This window comes from Meles meles, chromosome 1 (assembly GCF_922984935.1).
Source record: "Meles meles chromosome 1, mMelMel3.1 paternal haplotype, whole genome shotgun sequence".
Taxonomy (NCBI): domain Eukaryota; kingdom Metazoa; phylum Chordata; class Mammalia; order Carnivora; family Mustelidae; genus Meles; species Meles meles.
Window position 1 is genome coordinate 122,797,646 of NC_060066.1, and position 27,547 is coordinate 122,825,192.

Sequence of the window (27,547 nt, forward strand, 5' to 3'; positions counted from 1 at the left end):
AGAATCCTAGAGGAGAACATAGGCAGTAACCTCTTCGATATCAGCCACAGCAACTTCTTTCAAGATATGTCTCCAAAGGCAAAGGAAACAAGAGCAAAAATGAACTTTTGGGACTTCCTCAAGATCAAAAGCTTCTGCACAGCAAAGGAAACAGTCAACAAAACACAGAGGCAACCCACGGAATGAGAGAAGATATTTGCAAATGACAGTAGAGACAAAAGGTTGATATCCAGGATCTATAAAGAACTCCTCAAACTCCACACACACAAAACAGATAATCATATCAAAAAATGGGCAGAAGATATGAACAGACACTTCTCCAACGAAGACATATAAATGGCTATCAGACACATGAAAAAATGTTCATCATCACTAGTCATCAGGGAGATTCAAATTAAAACCACACTGAGATACCACCTGACACCAGTTAGAATGGCCAAAATTAGCAAGACAGGAAACAACGTGTGTTGGAGAGGATGTGGAGAAAGGGGAACCCTCTTCCACTGTTGGTGGGAATGCAAGTTGGCGCCGCCACTTTGGAGAACAGTGTGGAAATTCCTCAAGTAATTAAGAATAGAGTTTCCCTATGACCCTGTAATTGCACTGCTGGGTATTTACCCCAAAGATACAGATGTAGTGAAAAGAAGAGCCATCTCTACCCCAATATTTATTGCAGCAATGGCCACTGTCTCCAAACTGTGGAAAGAAGCAAGATGCCCTTCAACGGATGAATGGATAAGGTAGATGTGGTACATATACACGATGTAGTATTATGCCTCCATCAGAAAGGATGAATACCCAACTTTTGTAGCAACGTGGACGGGACTGGAAGAGATTATGCTGAGCGAAATAAGTCAAACAGAGAGAGTCAAGTATCATATGGTCTCACTTATTTGTGGAGCATAACAAAGAACACGGTGGACATGGGGAGATGGAGAGGAGAGGGAGTTGAGGGAAACTGGAAGGGGAGATGAACCATGAGAGACTATGGACTCTGAAAAACAACCAGAGGGTTTTGAAGGGGTGGGGGGTGGTGGTGGGAGGTTGAGGAACCAGGTGGTGGGTAATAAGGAGGGCACGTACTGCATGGAGCACTGGGTGTGGTGCAAAAACAATGAACACTATTACGCTGAAAATAAACAAATTAAAAAAAATACTTCTCCCATTCTGTGGATTGTCTTTTCACTTTACTTCCTTGATAGTGTCCCTTGAAACAAAAAGCTTTGAACATGATGAATTCTAGTTTATCTGTTTATTCTTGGGTTGCTGGTGCGGTTTTGCGACCAGCTTCCAACCCCAAATCATGAAGATGTAGAACGCTATGTTCCTCAGAACATGGCGTTTGAATGAGAACTTGCCTGCATTTTAGTAGTTGGTGGACATTATTTGGTAATGCCTCTTGAGTGTTGATGGATATTTCTCTCAATTGACATTCGTGTGCCTGTTTTCCCTCCTGTGGAGCGTGCCACGGCCTGGAACAGAGATTTTGGAAATGGTATCTGTCGACATCCTGGCTTAGATTCAGGGGTGAATCCTGGTTCTACAGTGGAGCTGGTCTTAAACTCATGCACATTTTCAGAAATTGCTCAGGCCCTTTAGAGCTGAGTCGTTGTTGATCTTTCTGAGGAACACTTGTCTGCTAGTCCAGATCATCTAGGGCCAGAGTGAACTTTCTCAATGCCCTCCACATGGAGAGGACTGCCAGGATTGGACCTAGTCAAGACTTTCATCTCTGGTCTATTTGAATGGAAACTCAACCTGCTTCAGGGTTTTGGGAACGTTGTTCCATGCGATTTGGTTCCTCTCCATTTTTTTTTTTTCAATGTATACATGATTTCTTTCTGGAAAAGGGGAAAGGATATTTATTTCAGAACAGGCTTTCTGTTCTTTGCCAGTTGTCTGTCTGTGCTTTTGTAAATGTGTAAAGGAGAATTCCAGGTCAACTATCTTCTATGCAAAAAGTACAGTTCCTGTACAGCATCAGGTGATCATACTTAATATTAGGAACTATCTTGTTACTCAGATGGTGTAGTTTCCTGATGAGAAAAAAAAATACTCAGAAAGATGACAAAGCTTCCCAAGACTTTTGTCACAGGTCACAGGTCACAGATGTAGTGAAGAGAGGAGTGAGCATTTGAAACCATTTGTGGAGGCATCTGTTTGGCTCAGACAGATAAGCATCCAAGTCTTAATCCCAGTTCAGGTCTTGATCTCAGGGTCCTGAACTGGAACCCCATGTTGGGTCCCAGCTTAAAAAAAAAAAAAGAAAAGAAAAAATAATAAATAAAAAGGAAAGAAAAGAAAAAAGAAACCAATGAAGCAGGTATGCCATTGGGTTTTCCTATGCTTATTAAGCAATTACCCTATGCTATGGTATCTCATTGTATACTGATTTCTTTCCCTCATGACTAAAGAGTTGTGCGTCTCTTCATGTGCTAGTATTAGAACCAATGATGTGTCTTGTTTTGTGAAGTTTCATTTCGAGTCTTTCGGCCATTTCTTTTATTCTGTTGATTATCTCCTCAGACTAGATGATACCCAATTCTGGAGAAAAGTCCTTTGTCAGAGAGAAACATGCTTCTATACCGTGGCTTCCCTTTACGTTCTCTTGAGGTTGAGAGAAAGATAGATAAATTCCTTTTCGTATCCCAGGAAATGATTCATTGCCTCCTTTGAGCTTGCAAATCATATGGTTGATATATTTTGGGGGAAATATCAAAACCACTTATTGAGTTTCAGGGTATGAAAGGTCTGTTTTGTATTTTAAACTGTTTCCACAGGGACGTTGAGATACAATTTCCAAGCAGTAAAGTGTATATAATTAAAGGCCTACGTGTATTAAGTTTGAACACATATATGCATCACCCCGGTAGTGGATGTGTCTATTGCCCCACAAGTTTCCTTGTCCTTCTAGCAATTCCTCCCTCCCATTCACATGTGAGGAAAGCATCGATTGGCTTTCTGTTACAGTAGAATTATTTGCAATTTTGAAGGTTTTCTATTAACGAAATCATATGCTATGTAGATTATTTTGTTTTGATGTTTTTTGCTCTGAGGAATTATCAGAGCAAGAGAAAAATGCTTCCCATAGTGTTATGTATGCAAAGAGATTACTCTGCGAAACCGAATAGTATTCCATGAGCTGGATATGTCACAATTTGTGGTGGTCATTCCTCTGTGGATGGAGACGAATGAGAATTAGAAGTAGACAGTAGCGTTTTGCGGATGTACGTTTTCTTTTTTCATTTGAGTGGAACGGTGACGGTCTATGGTAGGTATAGGTCTAATAATTTGAAGACTTTCCCAACTGTTAGGGTGCCTGGGTGACTGAGTCAGTGAAGCATCTGCCATTGTTTCGGGCTCAAGTCATGACCTCATTGGTGGTGAGACAGAGCCCCAGGTAGGGCTCAGTTTTCAGCGGGGAGTCTACTTGAGATTCTGTGCCTCTCCCTCTCCCTCTGCCCCTCCCTCCACTCACTTTTACTCTCTCTGTCTCTAGTCAATCAAACATTAAAAAAAAAAAAGAATTTCCAAACTATTTTCTGCAGTGGTTTTAGACTTTAACATTCCCATACACAGTGTATGAGAAATCTAGCTCCCTCACCTCCTTGCTATGACTCAGAATGGAGACTCCATTCATTTTTGCCATTTTCATTGGTAGATAGTGGTTTAAATGTGCATTTTCCTAATAACTAATGATGTAGTTTGTGCCATGCCCTTCCATGTGTATTCTTTGCTAAAGTGCTTTTACAAATCCTTGAATTCATTTTATTTTATTTTCTTTTTTGAAAGGTTTTATTTCTTTCTTTGCAAGAGAGGGAAGGAGAGCAAGAGAGGGTCTGTGGGGTGGGGTGAGGAGGCCAGAGGGAGAGGAGAAGCACACTCCCTGCTCAGCATGAAGACTGAAGGAGGGGGCAGGGGTTAGACCCCAGGACCCTGAGATGGTGACCTGAACCAAAGGCAGCCGCTTCACCAACTGAGCCACCCAGGCACTTTTCTTTGACCCATTTCAAAGTGGATTGTTTGTCTTCTTCCTATTGACTTTTGAGAGTTCTTTCAATGTTCTCTTAGGAGACCTTCAGCAGATATGGAATTTACACCTAGTTTCTCCCTATGTGTGACATGACTTTGAATTCTCTCACCAATGTCTTCTGAATCACTAACGTTTGAAATTGTGATGCAGTCCAGTGTATCAATTTGTTCTTTCATTAATGAGAATTTTGGTATCATTTCTAAGAAATCAATGGCCAGGGCCTCCTGGGTGACTCAGTTGGTGACGTGTCTGCCTTTGGCTCAGGACATGATTCTGGGGTCTGGGATCCAGCCCTGCACTGAGCTCCTTGTCCAGCAGGGATCCTGCTCCTCCCTTTCCCAGTGCTTCTACCCTGTTTGTGCTCTCTCACTCTTCTCCATAAAGAAATAAAATCTAAAAAAAAAAAGAAAGAAAGCAATGCTTCTCAGCAACATTTTGCATTGTCTTGTACAGAATCACCCTCATTCATGGAAAATGGTCTCTGGTTTGGCATACATTGCCCTGCAGACTAATCACATTGATGACCGTTTTATGGGCTTATGAACCATGCATATGTCTTCTTTGGTAACACGTGTATCTGAGTCTTATGCTGGCTTTTTATTAACAGTGTGTTCCTTCTGCCCATTAGTGAGTTCGAAGTACCCTTATGTCTTGCGAATGGGAGTCCTCATGGGGTCTTTAATCCACAAATATTGTCTCCTTCTCGATGGCTTCCTGTTCCTTTTCTCAGTGGTAACGTTGGATGCAACAAGGTTGTTCACCTTAAGTTTTACTCTTACATATTTTACTCTTGCTATAGTGACAGGACTCTTCACTTAATGCAAAGTCCTGACCATTTCTATTGCGTAATCACCTTGAATGGTTGCTATGGCTCTTCTCCTTAAGTCTGTGACATTTTGAGTTCATGGCTGGGAAAGGGGTGGTTTTCAGCAACCACTGTGGGGGAAGTTTGTCCTGACAGGGGCAAGAGAACCGAGAGTTTACTTGGTTTCTGAGTTAGTCTCCCCAGGCCAGGAAAGGGGATTTTGCCCTCCTGTACCTATTAAGGGATGTCTGAGTGCCTTTGGGGAGGGGAGTTCAATGGGCCTGGTTGTCATATATGGCACTTACACCTCATTCTCTTGGACTCGGTAACTGGGTACAAAGTAGCTCCAGGAACCAGGGCAGTGCTAGTCAGAGGTGTCTTTAGAAGCACAGACACACTGAGAGCCAGAGAGGATTCCATGGAAAGGATAAAAGAGATCCCAGGGGATGTGGTATGGTTTCCTACAGGGTCTTCCATCAGTGGGTGGGAAACAGGACTCCCACACACCAGCAACTCAGGAAACATGCCCAGAGGGTGTAGAGAAGATGGAAGGCAATTCACAGAGTTTGGTCTATTTCTGCCAACAGAAAATCATGATATGTGCCTGGATATGTGCCTGGTGCATGAAAGGATACATGGCTGGCTCAGTCGGTAGAGTATGCAACTCTTCACCTCAGGGACTCCATGTGGGTGATGGAGACTAACTTAAAAACAAAAACAAAAACAAAAAGAGACAGAGAAAAAGCAAAACACAAGGAAACAAATAATAAAGTAAAAATAAATAGTTGTGTGCATCAGGAATCCGGAAATATCTGTCCCCCTCCCCCCCAAGGAAAGGATGGGGCCAGGGTGATGGGAGCCTCAGTTAGTGAAGCGGCTGCCTTTAGCTCAGGTCATGATTGCAGGGTCCTGGGATCAAGCCTCACATGGAGACCTTGCTCGGCAGAGAGCCTGTGTCCCTCTCTTTCCCTCTGCCTGCCACTCTGCTTACTTGTGCTGTCTGTCTCTCTGCCAAATAAGTTAATAAAATCTTTTAAAAAATAAAAGAAAGAAAGAAAGAATGAAAGGAAGGAAGGAAGGAAAGAACTAAGGAAGGATGGGGCAGCTTTGTCCTTGCAGATCAAGAGCCATTCTGAGCCCTTGGAGAATCCTAATTGTTGCTATGCATTTCCCAAGAGAAACCCAGAGACCCTACCCTTTTAGTATTTGCTGAGTTTTCCATGTGCACTCAGAAGTGCACTGGCCGACTAAAGTTGGCACACTAAGAACAGAAGGAGACCAAGAAACAGAATGTTCCCTGGATGCTCCACATTATTGTCTGCCCTCACTGCAGTCTCACTGGAAATGGGAAACGGCATTTGAAATCCCTGGCAGTCAACACAGGTTAGGAAAAAAAAATGGAAAGTTTGGGTTCACAGTTTAACTTACTGTATTCTCACATTAAACTTGAAGGCAAGTGGAGACCCTGTTGAATGTTTTCTGCCTTCTGTGGTGGAGATGAGGGCTAACACACAAAACAGTTCTACACGTCAGAGTAACTTTGGTAACCTAGTATCTTTCCCATTGACACAGATTTCTTTCAATCTTCTGATCCCATGGTCTTCTTCTTGAGTCTACACATATTTGTGCAAGGAAGCTGATGTCAATACCACACATAGAATCTATACCACCAAATGTCACAGTGCTCATTCTTAATGGTACATTGGGCCCATTTCTAACTGCCTGTAGGTACGTTATGGCTGACTCTGAAGGCAGTCCATTGTACCATGTGTACACTTCGCTCTGGCCCACCTCAGGGGTAAGCAGTGCCTCTGAGCTGTCTCTATTCTTGGGGAAGGATGTAGGTCAGGTAGGTAGTGAAGAGAAATGGAAGGGGGACTAGGCAGCAGGAACAGGAAAGTAGGCGTATAAGTTGGTTGATTCCAGAGAGGACAATTGCATTGTTGTTTTTTAATTGTATTTATTTTTTTAATTTCCTTTCAGTGTTCCAGAATTCATTGTTTATGTACCACACCCGGTGCTTCATGCAATACATGCCCTCCATAATATCCAACACCAGGTTCATGCAATGTTTTTAAAAAGTATTTTATTTCCTTATTTGAGAGAGAGTGCTTGAGAGAGCAGGAGTGGTGGCCAGGGGGAGGGTGGGTCAGAGGGAGAAGCAGACTCACCACTGAGCAGGAAGCTGGATATGGGGCCTATCCCAGGACCCTGGGATCCTGACCTGAGCCAGAGATTGACACTTAAACAAATGAGCCTCCCAGGTATCCCTTGAAATAATTTAAGAAAAATCTACTACACTTCACATACAGCATGTACTAGTTTCATGTAAAATCTTGGTGTTGATTTTTTATGCCTTCTTTTTTAAGATATAGTTTCTTTCTTTCCTTCTTTCTTTCTTGACTTCTTGTGTATAACAAGGTTGATGTGCAGAGGGAGAGGGAGAAAGAAGGCAGATAGAGAAAGAAAGAAGGAGGGAAAGAAGGAAAGTTAGAAGGAAGGAAGGAGGGAAGGGAGGATGGAAGGAAGAAAAGAAAGGAAGGAAGAGAAAGGAGGGAGGGAGGAAGAGAAAAAATAAAAGGTAAGAATGGAAGGAAGGGGGGAGGGAGAGGGGAAGTAGCGAGGAAGGGAGAAACAGAAAGAAAGCTGGAGCAAATAATCCTAAAATTTGTGTGGAATCAGAAGAGACCCCGAATTGCTAAGGAAATGTTGAAAAACAAAAACAAAACTGGCGGCATCACGTTACCCGATTTCAAGCTTTACTACAAAGCTGTGATCACCAAGACAGCGTGGTACTGGCATAAAAACAGACACATGGACCAGTGGAACAGAGTGGAGAGCCCAGATATGGACCCTCAACTCTATGGTGAAATAATCTTCGATAAAACAGGAAAAAATATTCAATGGAAAAAAGACAGTCTCTTCAATAAATGGTGCTGGGAAAACTGGACAGCGATATGTAGAAGAATGAAACTCAACCATTCTCTTACACCGTACACAAAGATAAACTTGAAATGGATAAAAGACCTCAATGTGAGACAGGAATCTATCAGAATCCTAGAGGAGAACATAGGCAGTAACCTCTTCGATATCAGCCACAGCAACTTCTTTCAAGATGTGTCTCCAAAGGCCAAGGAAACAAAAGCAAAAATGAACTTTTGGGACTTCATCAAGATCAAAAGTTTCTGCACAGCAAAGGAAACAGTCAACAAAACAAAAAGGCAACCCATGGAATGGGAGAAGATATTTCCAAATGACAGTATAGACAAAAGGTTGATATCCAGGATCTATAAAGAACTTCTCAAACTCAACACACACAAAACAGATAATCATATCGAAAAACGGGCAGAAGATATGAACAGACACTTCTGCAACGAAGACATACAAATGGCTATCAGACACATGAAAAAATGTTCATCATCACTAGCCATCAGGGAGATTCAAATTAAAACTACATTGAGATACCACCTGACACCAGTTAGAATGGCCAAAATTAGCAAGACAGGAAACAACGTGTGTTGGAGAGGATGTGGAGAAAGGGGAACTTTCTTCCACTGTTGGTGGGAATGCAAGTTGGCGCCGCCACTTTGGAGAACAGTGTGGAGACTCCTGAAGAAATTAAGAATAGAGCTTCCCTATGACCCTGCAATTGCACTGCTGGGTATTTACCCCAAAGATACAGATGTAGTGAAAAGAAGGGCAATCTGTACCCCAATGTTTATTGCAGCAATGGCTACGGTCGCCAAACTGTGGAAAGAACCAAGATGCCTTCAACGGATGAATGGATAAGGAAGATGTGGTACATATACACAATGGAGTATTATGCCTCCATCAGAAAGGATGAATACCCAACTTTTGTAGCAACATGGACGGGACTGGAAGAGATTATGCTGAGCGAAATAAGTCAAGCAGAGAGAGTCGAGTATCATATGGTCTCACTTATTTGTGGAGCATAACAAAGAACACGGAGGACATGGGGAGATGGAGAGGAGAGGGAGCTGAGGGAAACTAGAAAGGGAGATGAACCATGAGAGACTATGGACTCTGAAAAACAACCAGAGGGTTTTGAAGGGGCGGGGGGTGGTGGTGGGAGGTTGAGGAACCAGGTGGTGGGTAATAAGGAGGGCACGTACTGCATGGAGCACTGGGTGTGATGCCAAAACAATGAACACTGTTATGCTGTAAATAACAAATAAATGAATAATAAAAAAAAAAAGAAAAATAAAGAGAGCGAGAGAGAAAGAGAAAGAAAGAGAGAAAGAGGAAAGAGGAATTGACCCAGGTCAGTTTTCCTTGTTAACATCTAGTGAAGACCCTGTTCAGAAAGCCTGAAAGCTGGTGAGCCCTGGAAGGGCCCCTCACTGGCATGCTGTCAGGAGGGTGTAAGGAACCAAATGTAGAATCCATTGATTAATATGGTTGCATTTTGTAGAAGTGGTCACATCAGCTATGTAAGCATGGCCATGGAAAATCACCCCAAACAGCTCGATGGTGTGCACCTGGGTGGCTCAGTGGTTAAATGTCTGCCTTCGGCTCAGGTCATGATCTCAGGGTCCTGGGATCAAGCCCCACATCAGGCTCCCTGCTCAGCGGGATGCCTGCTTCTCCTTCTCCCACGCCTCCTGCTTATGTTCCCTCTCTTGCTCTGTGTCTCTCTCTGTCAAGTAAATAAACAAAAGTTAAGAAAAGAAAACTTAGAGATAATATATGTTTTGTCTGGATCAGAGCATGGGAAAGTTCAGAAGGAACTCAAACACCTGGAAGCTAAAGACCATCTTGCTTAAGAATGCTTGGATCAACCAGGAGATCAGAGAAGAACTTAAACAATTCATGGAAACCAATAAGAATGAAGACACTTCAGTCCAAAACCTATGGGATATAGCAAAGGCAGTTCTAAGGGGGAAATACATAGCCATCCAAGTCTCCCTCAAAGAAATTGAAAAATCCAGAATACACCAGCTGTCTCTACACCTTAAAGAACTGGAGAATCAACAACAAATCAAACCAACTCCACACACAAGAAGGGAAATAATTAAGATTAGAGCAGAGATTATGTGCTGTTTTGCAAGTTCTATGGATTCTATACTGTATCCTTACAACAAAATAAGCAAGAGGAAAGAAAAAAATATACAGTTGGAAAAAAGACAGTCTCTTCAATAAATGGTGCTGGGAAAATGGACAGCAATATGTAGAAGAATGAAACTCGACCGTTCTCTTTCATTGTATACAAAGATAAACTCGAAAGGGACAAAAGACCTCAATGTGAGACAGGAATCCTTCATAATCCTAGAGGAGAACATAGGCAGTAACCTCTTTGATATCAGCCACAGCAACTTCTTTCAAGTTATGTCTCCAAAGCAAAGGTAAAGTGAAAATGAAGTTTTGGGACTTCATCAAGATCAAAAGCTTCTGCACAGCAAAGGAAACTGTCAGCAAAACAAAGAGGCAACCCACGGAACAGGAGGAGATATTTGCAAATGACAGTACAGACAAAAGGTTGATATCCAGGATCTATGAAGAACTCCTCAAACTCAACACACACAAAACAGATAATCGTATCAAAAACTGGGCAGAAGATATGAACAGACCCTTCTCCAACGAAGACATACAAATGGCTATCAGACACATGAATAAATGTTCATCATCACTAGCCATCAGGGAGATTCAAATTAAAACCACACTGAGATACCACCTGACACCAGTTAGAATGGCCAAAATTAGCAAGACAAGAAACAACCTGTGTTGGAGAGGATGTGGAGAAAGGGGAACCCTCTTACACTGTTCGTGGGAATGAAATTTGGTGCAGCCACTTTGGAGAACAGTGTGGAGATTCCTCAAGAAATTAAAAATAGACCCTGCAATTCCCTATGACCCTGCAATTGCACTACTGGGTATTTACCCCAATGATACAGTTGTAGTGAAATGAAGGGCCATCTGTACCCCAATGTTCATAGTAGCAATGGCCACGGTCGCCAAACTGTGGAAAGAACCAAGATGCCTTCAATGGAAGAATGAATAAGAAAGATGTGGTCCATATACAAGATGGAGTATTATGCCTGCATCAGAAAGGATGAATACCCAACTTTTGTAGCAACATGGACGGGACTGGAAAAGATTATGCTGAGTGAAATAAGTGAAGCAGAGAGAGTCGAGTATCATATGGTTTCTCTTATTTGTGGAGCATAACAAAGAACATGGAGGACATGGGGAGATGGAGAGGAGAAGGCAGTTGAGGGAAATTGGAAGGGGAGGTGAACCATGAGAAACTATGGACTCTGAGAAACAGCCTGAGGGTTTTGAAGGGGCGGGGGTTGGGAGGTTGGGGGAACCAGGTGGTGGGTAATAGGGAGGGCACATATTGCATGGAGCACTGGGTGTGGTGCAAAAACAATGAATACTGTTATGCTGAAAAGAAACTTAAAAAAAGTGAAAAATAAAAAGAAATGTTAGAAGGACAGTCATAAGGAAGAGAACATATTTTAGAGTCGTCTGCTTTGTTGAAAAAAAATGCACCTGTACGTGCACCTGTACTTGCAGTTCCAACCTGCGGAGTAAAAGGTCAACTGTGGGTTTCTTCCTTCCTTCCCACCCTTCTTTTTTCTCCCTTTCCATTTTGAAAGACATCCTGGCCCAGTCTAGAATTCTATCCCTCCGCCTGGGGCCACGCCTGCATTTTGACAGCAGGAGGAGCAGGGACAGATGGGAGGTCACCCCAGCCCCAGAGTCTTGGATCAGCACCCATAGGAATAGAAAGACTAGCAGGAGCCTTGCTCTTTGCACAGCCACTCCGACTGGAAAGACCACAGTGTCCCCAGAGTTCCCTGTATGGAGTGCTCAGGGCTTTGGAGCTGCCCCAGGAAGAGGCAGAGGCAATCTCTCCCTTTCACCTTCCCAACTTCTCTCTCTCTCTTGCCCTCCACACTCCATGTTGCCAACCCCTCCCCCGCATCCTCCTGCTCCTTGTCACCATTCTAAGGACATGCCTCTCCCTGCCACCAGCATCCCAGGCTGAGGCTGCGGAGCTCTTCTGGGTGGGGAGCTCAGTACTGTTCCAAGTGTTGCCCTCTAGATATTTCTCCCATGCTTGCTTGAATCTGAATCAGCTTCCTGTCACAGACTTGTAAACATTTTTGCCAACAAGAAAATAGGGGAGGGGCGTGTGGGTGGCTCATTGGGTTAAGTCTCTGCCTTTGGCTCAGGTCATGATGTAAGGGTCCTGGGATCGAGTCCCGCATCAGGCTCTCTGCTTGGCAGGGAGCCTGCTTCCTCCTCCCTCTCCCTCTCTCTCTCTCTGCCTGCCCCTCTGCCTAATTGTGATCTCTGTCTCTCAAATAAACAAATGAAATCTTTTTAAAAAAGAAGAAGAAAAAGAAAATAGAGGAGGTTGTGTGTGCTTGTGTGTGTGTATGTGTATTGCCTTGGAAATCATGAGGTGCTGGATCAGGAATCTGGAGTTCCTTCCCTCAGGAAAGGATAGGGGAATGATCTTGGTCCTTGCAGATCAGGAGCCATTTTGAGCCCTGAGAGAATTCAAAATGTAGGCTGACACTTCCCAAGATCAACCCAGACACCCTATACTTTGGGCATTTGTTGGGTTTCCCGTGTGTGGTCAGAAACCCCCTGGCCGACAAAAGGTGGCACACTAAGTACCGAAGGAGACCAAGAAAGAGAATCTTCCCCGGATGACCACATTACTCTCTGCCCTCACTGCAGTCTCTCCGAAAATGGGAGTGGGCAATCTTGCATTGAGTAGAGAATGGGAAAAAAGGTGGAACATTGGGGTAACCGTTCCAGTTATTGTACCCTTAGGCTCTATTTGTGGGCACGTGGAAACTCTACTGAACGGTTTTGTGGGCTATGCCCATGGGTAGGAGGGGTGAATGGAGACTGCGATTACACAACTCAGTATGATTTAATACCATAATATCTTTCCCACTTCTCATGGCTTTTCTTCCATTTTGTCCGATGCCAGGCATGAATCTAAACATATGTGTAAAAAGTTTATATCAGAAAAGGTGTACAAAACTCACACCACTAAAGTTGGTGGTACTATTTCCTCATGGTGCTCTAGGCTGGCTTCTGACTGCACGTCCCCACATCATGGCTGACTGTGAATGCAGCCCCTTTCTAGGTATGTGTGTCCTTGGCGTTGACCCCCTCCCCCCGCCCCCGCCACAGGTTAAGCAGTCCCTCTGAGCTGGGTGTGTCTCTGGGGGAAGCATGTTGGTCCAATAGGTAAGATCGGGTAATGGGGGGATGGGGAGCCAGCAGCAACAAAGCATGCTCATAAGTGGGTGGGTTCCAGAGAGGAGTGTGCTGTTTCCTCTAACAATATGCATAGCTCTCTGTCAGAAATCTGGCACTGATGAAAGAGCAATGCTGGGAGAAACCAGTGTACCCTTTGTCAGGAAATAAGCTTGAATTCCTGCTGATCTATCAGCTGTGCTTAAAAATTCCCCGTAGACAACTTGGGGAAGAGAGGAGACACTGTGCTCCTTTTAGGTGTTATGATTTCCCTTCAGGGGGTCTGGCCAGGGAAAGAAATGTTTTCAGGCCGAGTATCTGGGAGAAGATATTTGCAAATGACATATCAGATAAAGGGCTAGTATCCAAAATCTAGAAAGCACTTATCAAACTCAACAGCCAAAGGACAAATAATCCCATCAAGGAATGGGCAGAGGATGTGAACAGACATTTCTGCAAAGAGGACATCCAGGTGGCCAGCAGGCACAAGAAAAAGTGCTCCACGTCACTCGGCACCAGGGAAACACAAATCCAAGCCAGAATGTGAGACCACCTCATGCCAGTCAGAATGGCTAAAATAAACAAGTCAGGAAAGGATGGATGCTGGCCAGGATGTGGAGAAAGGGGAACCGTCCCGCTCTGTTGGTGAGAATGCAAGCTGGTGCCGCCAATCTGGAAAACAGCATGGAGGTTCCTCAAAAACTTGAAAATAGAGCTACCCTATGACCCAGCAATCACACTACTGGGTATTTACCCTAAAGATAAAAATGTCGTGATTCGAAGGGACATGTGCACCCAAATGTTTATAGCAGCAGTGCTCACAATAGTGAAACTATGGAAAGAAACTTGATGCCCATCAACAGATGAATGGATGAGGAAGAGTTGGTATATGTGTGTATGTATGTATGTGTATGTGTGTGTAGACACCCACACACATACACACATCCGCACAATGGAATACTATGCAGCCATCAAAAGTAATGAACTCTTGCCATTTGCAATGACATGGACGGAACTAGAGGGTATTACGTTGAGTGAAATAAGTCAGTCAGAGAAAGACAGTTATCATATGATCTCCCTGATATGAGGCAATGTGGGTGGGTTCGGGGGTATGGAAGGAAACAGTGAAACAAGATGGGATCAGGAAGGAGTCCAACCATAAGAGACTCTTAATCTCACAAAAGAAACTGAGGGTTGCAGGGGTGAGGGTTGCAGGGAGAGGGTGGTTGGGTGATGGACATGGGGGAGGGCATGTGCTATGGTGAGTGCTGTGAAGTGTGTCAACCTGGCGATTCAGAGACCTGGGGCAAATAATACATTATATGTTAATAAAAAAATAAAAAATAAAAAACAAATTTTAAAAAATGGATAAAGGACCTGAATAGATATCTTTCCAAAGGATCATGGAAATGCAAGTCAAAACCACAATGAAATATTATTATGTCACAGTTAGAATTGCTAGTACAAGAGAGGAAAAAGATAACCAGTGTTGGCAAGGTTGTGGGGAACATGGAACCCTTGGGCACTGGTAGAAATGTAAATTGATACAGCCATTTTTCTTCTCTTTTTCAAAAAAGAATGAAACTAAAATTACCCTTTGATGCAGCAATCCCAGTTTGGGGCGTATATCCAAAGGAAATGAAACAGGATCTCAAAGAGATATCTGCACCCCATGTTCACTTCAGCATTGTGCACTGTAGCCAAGACACTGAAACAACCTAAGTGTTGCATGGGTGAAGAAAATGTGGGTCATGGACATGAAAAGTCTAGCAAAAAGAATCTAGTCAATGATCTTGTAATACCAGGGTATAGTGACTGATGAGGATTACACTTATTGTGTAATATTGAGTAGTGTATATAATTGTCAAATCACTGTGCCGTACACCCGAAACTAATATAAGATTGTATGTGCATTATACTTTAATGTGAAAGTAAATGTGCATATTATTTGGTCATGGTAAAGAAGGAAATTCTGCTATTTGGGTCAACATGGATGTAAGTGCAGGACATTATATTAAGTGAAAAAAGCCAGAAAGAGAAAAGACAAATACTGTGAGCTATCATCTATACATGGACTTTTAAAAAAATAAAGAAGTCAAGGCACAGAAACAAATAGTAGGATGATGGTTACCAGTGGCTGGGAGGTGGGGCATATGGGGAGATATTGGTCTAAGGGTAAGAACGTTCAGTTCTAAAATGAATAAGTTATGAGGGTCTAAGGTACAGCATGGTGACTGTAGTTATAATACTGTATTGTGCCCTTGAAACTTGCTAAGGGAATAGATCTTGAGCTTGCTGACCAAAAAAAAGAAAGAAAGAAACACCAGGTGATTGTGAGGTGATGTGTTCATTAATTGGATTGCAGTAACTATTTTATGAGGAATATGTACATTAAGTCATCAGATTGTACACTTTCAATATATGTAGTTTTATGTGCCATTATAACTTAAAAAGTCTGGGGAAAATATTTGCAATGGTAAATACTAGGTTATGAGAATTTTACCACAATTAAATATAAATAATAAAAGTAATGCTTCCAGTGGGTAAAACATCCAACCAACCAGACACGCCCATTAGGCGGGGCCCTTCGTTGTTACCTTCTCCCTTCTCCAAGCCCTCCAGGCCCACAGATTGCCCCGCCCATCCCACCCTGCTGGCCAATGGCCAGCCGGCGGCCCCGCAGGAAGTGATGTCAACTCCTGCTGGGGTTTAGGCCTCCTGTGGCTTCTGAGGCCTCACTGGGAGCACCGCATCGTAAACTAGCTCTAGAAAATGAAACCTGTGATAGTAGGAAGAAGAAGAACCACCAAAAGACTGGTGGAATAGTGCGAAGGGTATAAGCTGGGAATCGGAGCCCAAATTGTAAGAGAACAAACGGAGGAGAAAGACAGACCCAGAAGGTGTGTGTGGTAAGTCCAGGTGTGAGGAAGAGGGTTTGCAGCGGCCCAAGAGATGGGATGCCAAGTGTCCCGCTCAGCAGGGGGAAGGCGTGGGGACCAGCATCCCACAGGGTCGTGGGAAGAGGGAGGGAGGGGAGGGCCTGAAAGGAGACCCCACAGAGCCCGCCTAGTCCTGGATGCCTTGGCGGCCCCAGGCGGCATGAACCCTGGGAGCTCGGCCTTTGCCCCAGATTCCAGAGGAATGCAGTGGGGGCAGCATACAGTTCAATAGGGTGGGGTGTTGGGCTCTCGACACTGAGTGATCCCTGAAGCAAATGTAGCGTTTCTTACTGCAGCCTGTCATCTTGCCTCCCACTCAAGGTCCCGGTTCTATGATACCACATGGCTGTCGTTTCCCTGACATGATTTTTGAGCTCAGTGTCTGCTGAGCTGATGCACTTAGACAAGGAGGAAGGGTCCAGAGTGGCAGCTTGGGGCTAGGGATGGCCGAGAGGACCAGTGCCTGCCTCTGGTTGGGTCATCAGAGAGCACACTCCTCTGTTAAGGGGAGGGTTGGATCTTCCAGCCCAGCTGGGAATACCAGCTTGGAACTAATCCCAGGCCTTCTTAAGCTATACTGTGCAGCACATTCTCTCTTAGCTAGCTTCTTTCCTAACTTATCCTCAGTGGCGATTTTGTTTTTATTCTTCCGTAATTTTTAAAAGATTTTCTTCATTTATTTGAGACAGAGAGCGAGACGGAGCCCCAGTGCAAGCCTGCAAGCGGTGGGAATAGGCCAAGGGCAAGGGAAAGGGAGAGAATCGGAAGAGGTCCTTTCACTGGGCCCTGTGGGGACCCTGAGATCATGACCTGAGCGAAACTAAAAGTAGGAGGCTTAACCAGCTCAGCCTGCAAGGTGCTGCATATTTTTAAACATTTTGTCAAGATTTTATGTTGAAGTGATTTCTGTACCCAATGTGTGGCTGTGACTCTCAACCCGGAGATCAAGAGCAGTCTCTGTGTCAACCAGGGCTGGGAAAATCTGCCTGAACACTAAAGTTCATGTTCGTTACTAATGGCATCGGTAGAAAGGGCCTTTTTATTATTTTATTTTACTTAAATGTATATTACATTATTTATTTTATTTTACGTTTAGTAATTTAATTTAATTTTATTTAACTTTAATTTTCATTTTTTCCTGTTTAAGGATTAAAACAAGTTCTGTGTTTCTGGGGCCTGGGCATCTCATAGACAGTATTACCTTTATTTCTGATGCTGGGTTTTGAGAGCTGTTCATTCCTGGAACACTGGTGTTCATTCCTTTCTGTCGAATTTCCAGGAACACATTTCTCATTGACCTCACTAGCTTTTGTACTCCTTGTGGACAGAAAGAACACACCCCAAGGTCTCAGTAAGAGGCCCTTTTCTAGGATTTGGACTTTGGGGAGGTGATGTGGGGGAGCCTGGAAAGAGGCAGGGTTTGATCTCTACTGAACACGATTAGCACTGGCAATTCTATGATGTAGTAAAGAAGTCATAGTCCTTTCCCTATGAAGAGAGACGATGTTTGGGTTGTAGGTTGCACTGTGACCTTGTTTTTGTCTCTCCTGAACAATATTGTCAGATGGCCTTGTTTAGTCTCATTTGATCAAGGTCTCCAAGCAGCTTTGTCTGAGGTTGATATTCTGCAAGCATAATTTTTTATTTCAAACATGGAAAAATACAGAAAATACAGGCTGGGAGTGTCCGTTGCGGGCGTCAGAGGCTGGCCTTGTTCATTCTCCCTAGAAATCCCTAAAACAGAAGGAGAATAGAGAGAGCTCCGATCTTAGAGCTGTAAGTGTAGCTGCAAACCTGACTGGGAAAGTGTGACTTTGACTAAACGTCTTGGGTTTCCTGCGTCTCAGTCTCTCAGTTCACAATGGCTCAAAAGGACTTGTTCCTGCATGGGTTGTCCCAGGTGTGAAATCGATAGAGGAGGAAGGTTGATAAGAGCTAGATGCCCAGATGGTGTTATACAGCGCTTTCGTGGTTTCCCACCCCTCCTGGACTATCAGGTCAAGAATGTGCTCTGGCAGGTACAGAGCTTGTGCTCTCCTGTCCAGCCTGGGTCCTGCAATCACCTATGGCTTCATTATATTTACATGGTGGTTTCAGTCCCCCAGTGGGGGCAGATGGCAATGATCGGTCCAGGAAGAACTTGGTTAGGGCCCAACCTGCCCCTACTGACCAGTAGGTTGAGTTCCTTAGATGATTGGAGACAACCTCAGTTGAGACCACCTTAGCTATGACCCATAATCTGTGAGACAGGAAAAGAAAAGACACTCCTAACCCCGATGCATTTGCCATCTCGAGGCCTTCCCGCTCTCCCATCTTGAGGGTGTACTTACTGTAGTACCCGCGATTGTAAACCCACTGAGTATAACCTGTAGGAGTGTAGAATTGTGACAGAAGCGTATCCCAGGGAAAAGTCCTTCTGGCCATTTTTGTTTTAAAAGTGGAATCTTGATTGGGGGGCCTGGGTGGCTCAGTGGGTTAAAGTCTCTGCTTTCGGCTTAGGTCATGATCCCAGAGTCCTGGGATCGAGCCCCACATCAGGTTCTCTGCTCAGCAGGGAGCCTGCTTCCTCTGCTCTCTCTCTGCCTGCCTCTCTGACTACTTGATAAATAAATTAAAAAAAAGGAGTGGAATCTTGATTGACCAGTGTCCCCTGATATTCAGAGGTGGGTTTCTGGAGGGTATGTGAGGAGCCTGGATAGGGAAGCTTGCAGCCAAGGCCTGGGTGGGGGCTCTGCTGCTCTCAGCTGGTAGGGGAAATTCTCCTAATTTCTGTGGGCCTCAGTTTCCCCATGTGTAAGGTACAGTTGATATTCCAATTCTCCAAAGTCTCTTCCTGCTCAGTGTCTGGGAGTGCACGAGGGACTGAGATGCCTTTTGTGGAGCCCCGGGGACTGTAGCCGAGACCTGACTTGGTCCCTTCTCTGTGTGTCTCCCGCCAGAGCCTGAGCTGAGTCCACACCACAAACAGAGAGTGGAGAGAGGAGCTGGAAGACAGGTCAGCAAGTTTGGAAGATGAGAATCACGCAAAGAAGAGCAAGGCCATGGTGGAGCAGGTGGTTGCCCGAGGAGGGAAGAATAAGCACAAGTGGAGCCCAGAAACCTGAAGGGAAACCGAGGAATGCATAGGGCAGCATCGAACTCTGCTGGGAGCAGCGTGAGCTGAGCGGGGAGGACTCAGAGAGTTACGTAGTCCACAGTGAGCCTGTGCCCCTGTGCCCCTGCCACGGAGCCCCAGCAGACGGATCGGGATTTGTTTGTACTGCTGGAGAACTGTACCAGATCCCAGAGGAGGAGGAGGTGCCCATGAGGCTGTGCCGCAGACCCCGAGCTTCAACCTTGGAGCTGCCCTTATGGTGGATGTCTTCCAAGTAAGTGTGGGCTGAGGGGGATCAGTGACATTTGAATTAGAGTTGCAGAGGTCCACCCTTACTGCTGACTATTGTTGTAAGGTCAGAAACGACCACAGGAGGGGGCTCTTGCTTCTGAGACAGTGATTCCAATAATATTCTTTGGAATTTATGGTGGTAAAGGGCTTTATGCACAATATATTTTGTGTACATGTTCAGGGTCTCATTTGCCTCAGTCTGTGTTAAGAATGTGGAATATGACATCAAGAAGATTTCACTGAGGAGGTCAAGTAGTGAGTGGGAGAATGCAAACAAAATCTTGTGCATGTGGTATCTCAGTCGCTTGAGAGTCTGCCTTCCACTTATGTCCTAATCCTAGGTCCCCGGGATGAAGTCCCATGGTGAGGGGGAGGGGCAGGGGGCTCCCTGCTCAGCAAAAGGGCGTGGGGGCTAGGCCAAGCACCTCGAATCCTAATGACAGGGTGAGCCTTTGAGAAGAATCCAAGGAGACCGTCCCTTCTTCATCACACAAGGGCATGTCACGGGACATCGAGAGTGTGGTGAGGCTCCTCTTTAAGGAAGGGGATTTGTTGCCTCCTGGGGGAAAGCAGAGAGCATTCCTGCAGGACATTCGGGCCAGGACTGCAGTTAAGATGCGAGACTTTCGACCACTTCTATTGGATCAGGGAAGGAATGTCTCTGAGAGCTTCCTCAGTGCTTGGCTTGGTCCTTGGAGCCATGAACACAGAGGTCAATACAACATCATTGCAACTGTCACAGGGCTTTCAGTCTAGTAAGCAGAAGTGATGAGAAGTGGGGGGCGTGGTGAGTTCCTGGGAGGTAGTGGCCAGTGCTGCCTGGGGAATGACATCAGTGATTGTCCTGGTCTCTCACAGTGTTTTTGCCCTATCTTGGCCCAGGAACCCCAGACTGCGACCAGATTTCCGCTCCTCGGGACACTGCCTGCCAACACCTGGATTCCAGGGTGGCCCAAAGCAGCTGATACTTCTAAGGTCTCCGGAGGAATCTGCAGGTATCGGGGGCTCCCGTCTCTGTCTTGGCCAGCTGGAGAAGTCGAGGCAAGTTCACAAAGTCTAATAGGGGCATCCTTGCCCTAATGATCAGTGATGTTGTATCTTTGTCCCCAAGAACTTCAGTGCTTTCCAGACTTCAGTATTCTCTCTCCATATAAAAATAATGTAAAGAGGGGTGTCCAGCTGGCTCAGTCATTGAGCCTCTGCATTCAGTTCAGGTCATGATACCAGGTCTGGGATGGAGCCCCACCTTGGGAGATAGAGTGAGCAAGCACAGGCAGGGAGAGAGGCAGGCAGAGGGAGAAGCAGGCTTCCCCCTGAGCGGGGAGCTCAATATGTGACTTGACCCCAGGACCCTGGGCTCATGACCCGAGCCGACGGCAGATGCCCAACTGACTGAGCCACTCAGGTGCCATAAAGTATATTTTTCAAGCACGGTGTCTCACATCAGTAGCCAGTGTTCACAACACGATGCTCTTAGCATGTTGTGATGGAATTTTTCCCAGAGGTTTCAGGCAGAAATGAGGTCTAGGTAAAGGAAGCACCTATCCAGAAAGGTATAGGAGAAAATTGGCAAATGTGGGCATGGGGTTTGGCGTAGAAAGGACTCTCCCTGAGACCTGCGTCCAGCCCCTGTAGCAAGGGGTCCCTGGGCCAGTCACAGGGGAACTGGTTCCTGCGTGTGCCTCTGTTTCTTCATCTGCAAAGCAGGAAAAAGGAAAGCTCCCATTAACGAGTGGACTCTGAAGACCAGAAGTGCTAATGTACAGGAAATCATGAGTCTCAAGTACTCTAAGGGACATCCAGGATCTCCGGGAGTTTCCAAACTGACTAAATACCTGACTTTCATAAGAAGATTCCAGACCCCACGTCAACCCACTGTATCAGAATTGCTAGGAACCAAAAGGACGAGGTTGCATTTGTACTAACTCTCCGAGGCTGTTCTGATATAGTGATGCATTTATGAGCAGGGAACACTGAGTTGTATAACGTTCCTCTAAAACGGCAAAGTAAGAATAGCAGAAGGAGGATCTTTTCAATCCAGTCTCTTCGACAGAGGAGAAAAGGTGGAGGACTCTCAAATGGAAGGAGACCTGGCCCATCTGACCCCACTGTAACTTCCTGCAGTTTCCATGTTTGGTTAGAGGAATAGAACGTCAGGTGAATGGCATGAGGTCAAGTCAAAGGAATCTATCAAGCAGTGCTCCATCTTCTGAAACTTGTTTTTACCTTTCTGAAACTTGAATTTCAGTATAGTAATCTTACAGTGTTAACATAAGTTTCAGGAGTATAACGTGGTGATTGAACATTTCCATACATTGCCCAGTGCTCATTCGCACAAGAGCACTTCTTGACCCCCAGCACGGTCCCCGATTCCCTGAGGCCCCTCCCGTCTGGCTACCACCAGTTTGTTCTCTCTAATTAAGAGCCTGTATCTTGCTTCGTCTGGCACCCTTTTCTTTTGCTTTGCTTATATATTTTGTTTCGTACGTTCCACATACGAGTGGAATCCTACGGTATTCAGCTCTCTCTGACAGACTTAATTCACTTAGTATAATAGGCTCTAGGTCCCTCTGTCTCATTTCAAAGAGCAAGATTTTGTTCTTTTCTATGACTGAATAATATTCCGTGGTATAAATATACCACATTGTCTTCACCAGTCATCTGTGGATGGACATCTGGGCTCTTTGCGGAATTTGGTTATGCATGTATTCCTGCTTCCTAGTGCTTATGTATTTCTGAGTGTAAATATCCAGGAGGAGGACTGTTGGATCGTAGGGGAGGTGTGTTTTTACCTTTTTGAGGAACCTCCATACCGTCGTCCACAATGGTTCCACTGGTTTGTTTTCCCACCACTATGGCAAGAGGGTTCCCTTTTCTCCACAGCCTTGCCCACACTTGTTGTTTCTTAAGTTTTGGATTTTAGCCATTCTGATGGGTGTGAGTGGATATCTCGGTGGTTCTCTTTGTTGCTTGCTTGTTTTTTTTTTTTTTAAGATTTTACCTGCTTATTTGAGATAGAGAGCATAAATGGGGAGGAGTCTGAGAAGGGGAAGGAAGCTCCCCTTCTAGGAGCAGGGAGTCTGATGCGGGACTCGATTATAGTGAAACATGGTCCCTATGACATAATCAGAACAGCAAGGAAAGGAACTACACATAGAGGGGTCAACGAGGAGTCATGGATGTTAAGTTCTTGAGGAACCTCCGTACTGGTTTCCAGAGTGGCTGCACCAGTTTGCATGGCCACTGGGAGTATCAGAGTGTTCCCCTTTCACTGTACTCTTGCCACAATCTGTTGTTTCCTGAGTTGTTAACTGTTGGCATTCTGACTGATGGGAGGAGGTATCTCACTGTGGTTTTGAATTGTTTTTCCCTGATATGGCACTCTATTTTCAACACTCCGTAAAACTGATTGTGCAAGTATTTTGTATTCAGCGAGGATGTCCTCATATCCAGGCAGTAGAAAAAGAGTATTGAATATGGAACACTCATGGAGTCCTCACTGCATCAATATGAGTCCTTTGAAGGTGAACGTCCCCCAATGAGAGATGACAGAGGAAACACTGACTTTGAAAGAGCTGGTCACTGTTGAATAGACTTAATGGCAGTTGTACGACAAAACTCTGCGAGTGGAGTAGGTGGGAAAAATAGGATGTAAGCAACATCTGTTTCACTGGGTGGAAACAGTAGTATACCAAGAGTCAGGTTGATACAGAAGGAAAGAGAAAATACAATAATGTCAAAAGATTGAGGTCGAGAGATCCCTTCCCACTTAGAAACTGAAGGGGGAAAGTTTGGCAAGCTAATAGGGAACCAAATATGTCCACCGACTTTCGGTGCAATGCTCAGCCCTACGTATACGACATTCCTAAACAGCAGACGGGCATATAGGCAACAGGTGCACGTGCAGAAAAGAAAAAAATTCCACAGAGAGACAAACACAGAAGCATTTCCTCCCCATACGGTAAGTAGAGCCTAAAGGTGATGGAGACTCGGTCTAACTGTGACAATGAGAGCCAAGAACATTTCCATGACCGTATGTCCAGATCCTCCAAATCACCATGACAGTAAGAGATTAGAGCATCCAAGGTCAATCATTCACAAGTTCATAGTGATTGTCCGAACCCAAAACTTTAATGATATAGAAGGGGGACAGAATGTTTTTTTCCACAGTGCAGTGCCAGCAAATACACATTGTATAGATATCCAAAGGTTAGATTTTTTCCAATGTACAAACACAGATAGGGTTATGAGGTACCACAGGGATCCTTAAAAGATGGCAACATTGTAGAGAAAGATGTTAAGAGAAGAGGCTCGTCCCCCCATCCTCAGAGTCCACCACGTACCAGATTCCTAATTTTAGAAAGCAAAGTATGTGTCTTGCTGTGAACAGATCTATCTGATGGGCGCTCCCTAGCAAAGTAAGCAAAGCTGCTCTCACAAGAATGGTGATGGGCAAACTGGACCCTCTTGGTCTCCGGGTAGGCTGAGCTGGGACACACACGGCATTAACCATGGAGTGTCCTGGCCAAAGGCACAGGCTGAATTTAATCAGGAGGAACTGATCAGACAACTTCAGAATGTAGGCCATTAAGCTAGACATCTGGCCTGTCCCCTACAAACAAGGAAATGCCACCACCACCAGAGACAGCCACCTATGGTGAGGAGATATTTTGGGTTCCAAAGGAATAAGAAAATACAGCAACACATTCTTTTAGTCCTTTGGAACCCAACCTATCTCTCCTCCATGTTGTTGTCTCTGATTTGTGGTGACACGGATTGGTGAAGAAAGACAGACCCGCCATCTGGTTCAATGGTCTGCATCCTGAAGCTGTCTGATAACTCCCTCATGCTCAGATTCAGGCTGAACCTCTCCGGCAAGAACACGGCGTAGTTAATGCTGTCTGCTTCTAGCACAGCCCAGTTGGTGACCCAGAATGTCCAGTTTGACATGTGGCCTCTTCCCGTGGTGCTGCTGACTCTGGTTCTCTGCAGGATGGAATGGAGAGCAGCAAGACTGAAGGTCTCTGGAAATGGGGTGTGATCTAGGCAGGCATTGGTCTCCTGAGGGGTTTATCACAACGGGAGCTGAAAGGCTAGAATCTCTCCCCTCCAGTGGGTCTCTTGCAATAAAAATCATCGATAATGGCTTGTGATTGTGATGCGGATTGTCAGCCAAGGGTCCCTCCCCTGCTCTGATTGGGCTTTAACTCGATGTGCTGCTTTAGATTTCCTTTCATCAAGTGGAAAATGAAGGGGTTTTAGGATGAGGTTTCCGGATGGGGTTTTCATTCATACGAGGCATCTCTTTTCTTGGTTTCTGAAGTATTCGGCATCTGAGAGAGGGAGAGAGAGAGAAATCCAATGTGAGTCTTGGGCAGATGCTACTGATGGCTGAGCCTGGAGGGGTGGCGGCCTGGGCACAGAGGCCAGGAGCAAGCTGAAGGCCTCTCCAGAGGAGCAGCTGCAGGGGGAGCCGCACCCAGGCAGAGGGGGAGTTGAGAGCCCTAAGTCAGAAGTAACAAGACCCTCAGAAGTAACAGAGTAACAAGTCAGAAGATCCTCCTGTGTTGGAGGATCCAGGGGCCCCTGGGCTCCCCCAGCAGGGGCTAATGATGTCCCAGCTCAAAGCTGCTGTGAGCTTCTGCCAGCTCCCAACTACCTCCTCCTCTGTAGCCACTTCACCCTTGAGCCCCTCCATCTGAAACCAAGTGATGGCTTTCTGACGCCTCCCAGGGAGGTGGGCACCTAGCACGCACCACGCGCATTTGGAGACAGACTGCTGCAGGAAGCAGGGGACCCGTGGCAGCCAAACACATCCCCTTTTCACCCTTGTCCCAGTCTTCTGAAAAGGAAACCAGCCTTTGGAATGAGTCCTAGACTGCGAGAGCCAACAGGGGCCTCTGAGTATCTCCAGCTTCTTTTCTGCCCTGTGCAGAGGAGCAGCTGTGACCCCAGGGGCCAAGGATCCCTGAAAGCCATGTGACCTGTGACTGAGAACCTGGCTGAAAACCAGGTGCAGGCCCTGTGCAAACCTTTGTGGGGAGGGAGAGGACAGCCCCTGACCGGTGGGTGTGGGCAGGCAGTAGATACTGTTGGTCACTTTTGGCCTCAGAGGAACAAGCCCAAAGGTGCTGAGGGAAGAACCCAAGAAGGAGAAACCCCAAGGGGAATTCACAAAAGGACAGCGTTGGCCTCTTCTCAAGGACATGTCATTTTCCCTCAGGGACAGCAATGTTCTCTGAGTGTCGTTTCACACAGGATAGACCTTGGGGCATTTGTAGGGATAGTCTGAGTAAGTATAAGCTTCACCAAACTGTAAAGCGCACATGGAAAAGGATTAACGTTTGCTTTCTAGATTCTCATCCCTTCTCTTCCCAACTTTCCATAAGCATAGAGCCTCTCAGTGTTTCCAGTGGTGTTCTGAAGGGCCTGCAGATGGATATATAGGAGGAGGAGACCTGAGATTGTTTCCTGAGATGTTGTAGAATGACACCATAGGATTATTTTCTTTCAATCTGTAGTGAAACTGTCTGGGGCTGGGAAGTCCTCGTAGTGACTTGTGAAGTGTGGTTTTTATCGCCATAGGAAGCAAGAAACCTGAAATTCCTTGACCTCGATCAGGGAAGGGATCATGTTTTGGAGACTGGGTTTCTATGCAATATTCCTTTCTCACTGTATCGTGTATTATAGGGGCTGAGGAGTGTCTGACTCCAGCCGGTCTGGGTGGCCCTCCCACCTGAGACGTGGGTTCTCATTCCATTTTGTCATGGGGGCTCTTTCTTGTCAGTTTTATCACTTCTTATTCAAATGGAGAAGTTGAGGGTTCTGTGTCCCCCTAGCTCAGATTCCCTGAACGTCCCAAGAGGAGAATGCCTGTGCAAGTGACTCATTCAGACAACGTTCCCGGGAGAATGAGGCTTGGAATTAGAGAAGTGGGGAACGAGAGCAAGGAATCCAAGAAAGAGTGTGGTTGCTGGCTGAGCTCTATGTGTTGGATGGGTGTCATAATGCTGCTCTGCTGAGGAGGGCCATGGGGCCGGCTTCCCCATGGGCGTGGAGAGAGGGGAGAGAAAATCGCAGGACAGCCCCAGCAAGAACACAGTAGAGTTGAGCTGCATCCCGGTGATGGAGACTGAGGGCCGGCAGGGCGGCAGCCCCCCTGTGAAACAGGGGGAGCACCAGCTGTGGGAATGTCCAATGGAGGAAGAGCAAGAGAACAGACAGTGTGTGTATTTGGTCGGGTGTTGCGAGGACAACTATAATCAGAAGGAGAGCAATAGGTATCCAAGGGCCCCCAAGGGCCAAAGACATGATTACCTCTGGGTCCTATGCTTGAAGGCCAGGGAATCTGCATGCCAGTCTCCACTGGCCGAACTGCAGTGTTCTCTTGGGAATCTTCTGTTTCATGACACCGAGGGCTTTCATGTGGCCATAGATTTGACAGCCATGTTGTCTGTCCCTCGAGTCCTCACCAGCATCACGCTCCGGCTTGGGCGGGTTCTTCATGCACATGGAAGCCTCCAAAGCCATTTCTGCAAGGAAAAGCACATCGACAGGATCCGCTGTGATTCATGGTCTTTCTGAGCCTCCACCTCCAAAGATGTCAAAGAAGGACAGGGGACAGAACAAGAAAGGCCATCTGACAGATCACTGTCCCGTGGACACAATTTGATTATTTCCAGTTTGGGCTATCTGGCATACTCAAGTAAGGCTCACTGTGCCAGGAGGCCAACAGGTTCACAATGGACAACAGTGAAATCAGGAGAAACAATTGGTGAAAAGAAAGAGTGCTGGGAAAGAGAAGACAGAGACAAGGAAATCATGCTGGAAAGGGGCTGTATTCTTGTAGAGAAGAGACTGTAGAACTCAAAAAGTCTAGGATGAAGGGAAACCTTTAGGGGCCAACCAGGGAAGAGCAAGCTGGGGAATGTATACAACATGCATCAACATGGCCAACATTCCATACATGTGCACTACGTATAATATACACACCGAATAGACATCATGTGTGTGACCTAAGATAGAAATGTCTGTGTCTGTATGTACAGATGTATCCAAGGGAGGCAGTGGTCCATTAGGGATTTGTGGACAGGGACCATAGTGTTCTAACCCCCCCTCTGCTCAGCTGCAGTGAGAAAAGA